General features: G+C 48.4%; 1 pseudogene; it reads right to left on the bottom strand.

Moving 5' to 3' along the window:
• Positions 1-6,260: 6,260 nt before the first annotated feature.
• Positions 6,261-6,514, bottom strand: LOC105516683 (annotated as a pseudogene).
• Positions 6,515-7,637: the final 1,123 nt, after the last annotated feature.

Here is a 7,637-nt window from a genome sequence, read left to right as displayed (position 1 = left end):
GTGAGCCACCACACCTGGCCCGGATACACTTTTAGAATAGTGAATATGTATATCATGATGATTTAGTTCAATTTTATTCAACAAGTGCCTGCGGAGCACCTGCTCTGTGCTCTGCTCTATACCAGCCCGGGATGCCTCCCTCACCGAGAGGATCTCCTAGCAAGAGCAGGTGGCTATGGTGTGACTGCAGTTGTTGTATACACACAGCGTGCAGTAATGAAGTGCAGTCATCAGGGGAGTGGATGGAGGTGTGGCATTCCATCTGGTGGAGTGAAGCGAGGTCACTGGGGAGGTGAATTGAGCCCTGGGTTTTAAAAGCTATCTCCCAACCCAGGCAAAACATGGAGGCCAAATGACAAGGTTCTTAAGAAGAAATAGCATTTCCATGCCACACAGCGATGTATAAATAAATAAATCCTCTCCTACTTAGAGCCAGTGTCCAGGGCTGGCTGAGGTGGGGAATTTTGGTTCCAGGTTCCCCCCATAATCTCCCTCGGACTCTCCCAAGCCTTCTCCAACACACAGTCTGAATGAAACACTGCTCAAATGCCTTATCTCATTTGCTTCACACTGCAACCCTTCAACGTAGATACTGTTATCATCCCCATTTTACAAGTGAGGAAACCGAGGCTGACAAATATTAAGTAAGCAGCCCAAGGGCACGCAGCTCAGAGAGGGCAGAGCCGGGGCGAGGCCGAGGCCTTCCAACTCTGAGTCCATGAGCTTCCGTTCCACCTGCGGCCTCCTCGCCGCCGACCCTGCTCTGGTCCAAGCTGGTGTCAGTGGGGCTCCCCCTCTGAAGGGTGGTCCTAGAGTCCTACCGAGGCCAGCTTCTCCAGACAACGCCTGTGGCACCCCATGCTCTCAGCCGGTCAGGCCCAGCCCTGCTCCAGAGAAGGAACCAGAAAGAGCCCTGCCCTCAGGACCTCTGTCTCCCCCTCTTCCTCTGTTGGCCCCAGGGGGGTTCTGGATGGGACCCCTTTCCTGAGCTTCCTCCCACCCCTTGGGAACCAAGAGCGTCTCTCTACTATGGACTGGTGGCTTTGTGTTCAGCCCACCTGCAATCGAGTCCACCTTGTGCCCAGCCCAGGGCACAGCAGCGTGGGCTGACCACTGGGACCTAGCTACAGAGAGCAGAGGCTCACAGCCCATTCAGCCTCTCCAAGCCTTAGCTCCCTTATTTGCAATTTACAGGACACAGGTCCTGCCTCATATGATGGTTTCTGGAACTCTGCAGATGATTTCCCTAAAGCACCCATCACGGTGCCTGGGGCCTTCCTGTGCTCAGGGACTGGAATGTCACCCTCTACCGTTAGACAACCCCCCTGGGAGTCAGGAGGGAATGCAGCTCACTGAGCCAGGCTCCACTGGAAAGAGAGCTGCAGGGTCATGGGGTCTGAGGCCAGGCACCCCGCACCCTGACGCATGCTGGACTTGGGGACTTGCAGTGGCCTTGCCTGTCAGTTTTTATTTTTTTCGGAGTCTTGCTCTGTCATCCAGGCTGGAATGCAGAGGTGCCATCATAGTTCCCTGCAACCTCAAACTCCTAGACTCAAGTGATCCTCCCGCCTCAGCCTCCTGAGTAGCTGGGACTACAGATGTGCGCCACCACACCTGGCTAATACTTATTAAGTTATTTACTTTTTGTAGCGATAGAGTCTTCATATGTTTCCTAGGACGGTCTTGAACTCCTGGCCACAAGTGATCCACCCACCTTGGCCTCCCAAAGCGCTGGGATTATAGGCATGAGCCACTGCACCCTGCCTTGTTGTCCTGTGCATTTTAAAATCTTGTTGTTGAAAAAAATGATGTATCTTTTGTTTTCTTTGAGACAGGTCTCGCTCTGTTGCCCAGGCTGGAGCACAGTGGCAGGATCTCAGCTCACTGCAACCTCTTCCTCCCAGGTTCAAGTGATTCTCCTGCCTCAGCCTCCCGAGTAGCTGGTACTACAGGAGCACTACTACCACGCCCAGCTAATTTTTGTATTTTTAGTAGAGACGGGGTTTCACCATCTTGGCTGGGCTGGTCTTGAACTCCTGACCTCATGATCCACCCACCTGGACCTCCCAAAGTGCTGGTATTACAGGCGTGAGCCACTGTGCCTGGACTAATTTCTGTATTTTTAGTAGAGACGGGGTTTCACTATGTTGGCCAGGCTGGTCTCGAACTCCTGATCTTGTGATCCGCCCGCCTTGGCCTCCCAAAGTGCTGGGATTACAGGCATGAGCCACCGCACCTGGCCAGGATTTCATTTCTTTTTAAGGCTGAATAATATTCCATTGTATGAATAGACTACATTTTGTTTATCCATTTGATTTGTTTGTTTTGAGATGGATTCTCACTGTTGCCCAGGCTGGAGTGCAGTGGCCTGATCCCAGCTCACTGCAACCTCCGTCTCCAAGGTTCAAGCGATTTTCCTGCCTCAGACTCCCAAGTAGCTGGGATTACAGGTGCACACAACTATGCCTGGCTAATTTTTGTATTTTTAGTAGAGGTGGGATTTCACCATGTTGGCCAGGCTGGTCTCGAACTCCTGACCTCAAGTGATCCACCCGCCTCAGCCTCACAAAATGTTGAGATTACAGGCGTGAGCCACCGCGCCTGGTTTGATTGTTTTTTAAAATGCAAATCAGACCTTGTCACTCTTTTGCTTGAAGCTCCTCAGTGGTTGCCTATGGCTGTCAAGGTCAGAGCCTCACCACGGCCTGGGTTTCCTCCTGCGGTCCCTGGCCCTCGCCTCCTGCTCTATCCTTATTGTGAACCACGCCAAGCCCTTTCTCAACCCCACCTCTTGCTCCCTCTGTCTGGAACTACCTTCCCAGTCCTTTTTGTGCTGTTCCTTCTCAAGTCACCTCCTCAGTGAGCCCTCCCTAGTTGCTCCCTTTCATCACCCTGTTTTCTTCCTTCCCATTATCTGGTTTCCCTGGAGGCTTTTGGAATGTGGGCTTCATGGCAAAGGCCTATCAGGGTCACAGCTGCGTTCAGGGCTCAGTAAGGATGCCTCGGTGCGCCTGACTGTGGAACGGGCTGGCTGGCTGAGGGTGCCACCTGGCGAGATTTGTTGTCACTTGCTCACTTGTCCTAGATGCTGTTTATAAAAATACTAACAGAACCAGGCACGGTGGCTTATGCCTGTAATCCTAGCATTTTGGAAGCCCGAGGCAGGCAAATCCCTTGAGCCCAGGTGTTTGAAACCAGCTTGGGCAACAGGGCAAAACCCTGTCTCTACTAAAAAAAAAAAACAAAAAACAAAATTAGCCAGGCATATAGTCCCAGCTACTTAGGAGGCTGAGTGGGAGGATCACCTGAGCCTGGGGAGGTTGAGGCCGCAGTGAGCTATAATCGCGTCACTGTGCTAAAGCCTGGGTAACAGAGTGAGACCCTGTCTCAAAAATAAATAAATAAATAAATAATAAACTAATAGTAGAAGGTGGTGTATGGCCTTGGAAAAGGCTGAGTTCGACGGCTAGGAAGCCTAGTTTTCCCCTGTCTTCCTCTTCCTCACATTCATACCCTCCAGATCATGGGGCTGGACTGAAGGTCTCAGTTTCTCCTTACGTCCCATCAAGGAGGGTGATGCTGACAGCAGGCATCCTCTCCTGACTTCCCAGCAGTTTTGTGAAGATGTGGGGGAGAGGCCAGGCATGGTGACTCACACCCGTAATCCCAGCACTTTGGGAGACCGAGGTGGGTGGATCACCTGAGGTCAGGAGTTCAAGACCATCCTGGCCAACATGGTGAAACCCCATCTCTACCAAAAATACAAAAATTAGCTGGGCGTGGTGGCAAGTGCCTGTAACCCCAGCTACCAGGAGACAGATAGGAGAATCACTGAACCCAGGAGGCGGAGGTTGCAGTGAGCTGAGATCACACCATTGCACTCCAGCCTGGGCGACAAAGCAAGACTCTGTCTCAAAAAAGAAAAAGAAAAAGAAAGAGAGAGATGTAGGGGAGAGAGAAATGAAGAATATCGGGGGGAAATGAAGAGCTTAAAAAATATAACTACAAAATCTTTTAGCCACAGGGGGAAAAAAAGCAAGGGCAACATAAATAATTTGAGATTTTTCTCCAGAGAAATAGCAAAAGTTCCACTCATCTCTATTTAGAAGTTTGTAATGGGGAGAAACGTATTCCATAAATCAAAGAGTAATTTATTTTCAAATTACATATGTCTGTAGAAACACATAAAATTTATAGAGAAAGATGAAGAGATCATAAGAAAAAAAAAAGCCCTTAATTTCTTTTTTTCTTTTTTTTTTTTGAGACACAGTTTCTCTTTGTTGCCCAGGCTGGAGTGCAGTGGCGTGATTTTGGCTCACTGCAACCTCTGCCTCCAGGGTTCAAGTGATTCTCATGCCTCAGCCTCCCAAGAAACTGTGACTACAGGCATGCCCCACCACTCCTGGCTAATTTTTTTGTGTGTTTTTAGTAGAGACAGGGTTTCACTCTGTTGGCCAGGCTGGTCTTGAACTCCTGGCCTCAGGTGATCTGCCTATCTTGGCCTCTCAAAGTGCTGGAATTATAGACATGAGCCACGGCGCCTGGCCCCTTAATTTAGAGTAAAGGCAAGGACCTAAGTGATATTTTTTATGTGTTGCAAATATCTCCTCCTACTCTCAGCTTTCCATTTCCTTAATAGTGTCTTAAAAATTGTATTATTGAATATAAGATACATACGGTATGAAAATGAATAAATCATAATGTACAATGTGATTTTTTTTTTTTTTATACAAATGAACAGTGTAACCAGCATCCAGATCAAGAAACGGAACATTATAAGAACTCTAAAGCCCTGGAGACCCCTTCTGGTCACCACCTTCCAAGGGTACCATTATCCTGACTTGTATAAATGGAATTTGAGAGAATGCAAGTTTTCTTCTGCATATATGATATATGTGGGATTCCGCATACTGTTTCATTCATTCATGAGTAGTGGTCATTCGTTCATGTTCGTTGCTTTATAGTATTCTAGTGTGCCCCAATTCATCCACTCTACTGTTGATGGACATTTGGATAATTCCCAGTTTGGGGGTATTATTAATGGTGCTGCTATGGAACATTCTCTCTCTCTCTCTCTCTAGCAATTTTACTGAACTGGTGCTGCTCCTTGTGGAGGAGGACTAACCCATAGGCACTGTGCCCAGAGTCAGCCTGAACATTCTAGAACTTGCTTTTGATCAACACCTTGTATTAGTCAGGGACAGAACTAGAGGGACAGAGCTAATAGGATGTATGTATATATGAAAGGAAGTTTATTAAGGAGAACTGACTCACAAGATCACAAGGTAAAGTCCTATGATAGGCTCTCTGCAAGCTCAGGAGCAAGGAAGCCAGTAGTGGCTCAGTCTGAGTCTCAAAACCTCAAAAGTCGGGAAGCTGACAGTGCAGCCTTCAGTCTGTGGCCAAAGGCCCGAGAGCCGCTGGCAAACCACCAGTGTAAGTCCAAGAGTCCAAAAACCAAAGAACTTGGAGTCTGATGTTCCAGGCAGGAAGCATCGAGCACAGGAGAAAGATGAAGGCCTGAAGACTCAGCAAGTCTGCCCTTCCATCTTCTTCTGCCTGCTATTTCTAGCTGCACTGGCAGCCAATTGGATGGTGCCCTCCCAGATTGGGGGTGGATCTGCCTCTCCCAGTCCACTGCCTCAAATGTTAATCTCTGGTACCACTGTAACAACAACAACAACAACAACAAAAACGCCCAGAAACAATACTTTGCATCCTTCAATCCAATCAGGTTGACACTTTTTTTTTTAGACAGAGTCTAAGAGGCTGGGGTGCAGTGGTGTGATCTTGGCTCACTATAACCTTCACCTCCCTGGTTCAAGAGATTCTCCTGCCTCAGTCTCCTGAGTAGCTGGGACTACAGGTGTGCACCACCACACCTGGCTAATTTTTGTATTTTTAGTAGAGATGGGGTTTGCCATGTTGACCAATCTGGTCTTAAACTCCTGGCCTCAAGTGATCTGCCTGCCTTGGCCTTCTCCCAAAGTGCTGGGATTACAGGTGTGAGCCACCGCACCCGGCCACAATCAAGTTGACACTTAATATTAACTACCACACACGAACATATTTCTGTTGAGTATATACCTATGCTGGCCACAGGATATGTAAATATTCAGCTTCAGGAGATATTGGGAGAAGTAGCAACACTTGATAGACATATATACATATATTTTTGTTGTTGTTGTTTTGTTGTTGTTGTTGGTTTTCACATTTTTATTGGGAGCCATGGGAGGGGCCTCTTCTGTCAGTGGAGGTGCTCACATTTTCTTCAGCCACTCCAAGCTGGGGCCCTGGGGGCCCTGGAGGTGGCTGCGCATGTCTGCATGTTCCCATCATCGCAGCTGGGCACTGGATAGTTGTAGAGTGTGGCCTCATTGATCATGATGGAGTACTTGGTGTAGGGGCTGAGTGGGGGCAGAATTACAGCAAGGCTTCCAATGATGAAGGAGAGCACCCGCACTGGCTCCTTGGCCTAGGCATTCTTGAGAAAGGTGCTGAGTCTCACAACCATCTTGATCTCAGCTATATATATATATATATATATATACATATTACAGTGGGAGTGTGTGTGTTTGTGTGTGATTAGAGATTTCATCTCACTATGTTGTTGCCCAAGCTGATCTTGAAGGGCTCAAGCAATCCTCCTACCTCATCCTCCCAAAGCACTGGGAATAGAGGCATGAGCCACCCTGCCCAGCCACATCCTGTATTAACTTGCATTTCCCTGATGACTAATGGAGCCAAGCATTTTTTCCTGTTGATTGGCCGTGTGGATATCCTCTTCTACCATGTGCCGATTCTAGTCTTTTGCCCATTTTGTGAGTTTTTTTTTTTTGCTTTTTTTTCATTGAATTGTCTGTCCTTTTCTTATTGAGTTTTTTGTTTGTTTGTTTGTTTGTTTGTTTTTGAGATGGAGTCTTGCTCTGTTGCCCACGCTGAAGTGCAGTGGTGTGATCTCAGCTCACTGCAACCTCTGCCTCCTGGGTTCAAGAGATTCTCCTACCTCAGACTCCTGAGTAGCTGGAATTACAGGGCCCCCCCACCATGCCTGCCTATTTTTTTTTATTTTTAGTACAGACAGGGTTTCACCATATTGATCAGGCTGGTCTCGGACTCCTGACCTCAGGTGATCTGCCCACCTTGGCCTCCCAAAGTGGTGGGATTATAGGTGTGAGCCACTGCGTCTGGCCATCCCAGTCTTATTTCTTTAGGTGTCCTGCGCACTGGTTCATCAATGGTCTTTCAAAGCCAGGTCACGTTAACTGGGGCCAGTGTCCTTTAGGGTGGCAAGAATGCCACTTGCTTTGCAAGCAAGGCTGTGACTCAGCCCTCCTGCAATGAGGCAAGAGTAGAGGCAGGTCTAAAGGGATTATACCCAGGATTATACCTGTGCATCCCTGTGCCAGGGCCTTCTCCGGGCCCACTGCTCAGCCAGTGGCAGAGCTGCATCTGTTCAGTCAACGTGGAAGGGCCTCCAACCCCAAAAGAAGGAAAATCTGAAATCAATTGCTCAGTGGGAAGCTAATGGAAATCCACATTGGCATGGCCTGGGCCCAGCCACACTTCGTATCCTGTCCACTATCATCCTGTTAACTAAACATCCGGGCTTTGTATCCCCAGCTCTAAGGTGGCTG

Source organism: Colobus angolensis, unplaced genomic scaffold (assembly GCF_000951035.1).
Source record: "Colobus angolensis palliatus isolate OR3802 unplaced genomic scaffold, Cang.pa_1.0 Scaffold288, whole genome shotgun sequence".
In the NCBI taxonomy this organism is placed as follows: domain Eukaryota; kingdom Metazoa; phylum Chordata; class Mammalia; order Primates; family Cercopithecidae; genus Colobus; species Colobus angolensis.
This window is presented reverse-complemented; position numbering and strand designations above follow the sequence as displayed.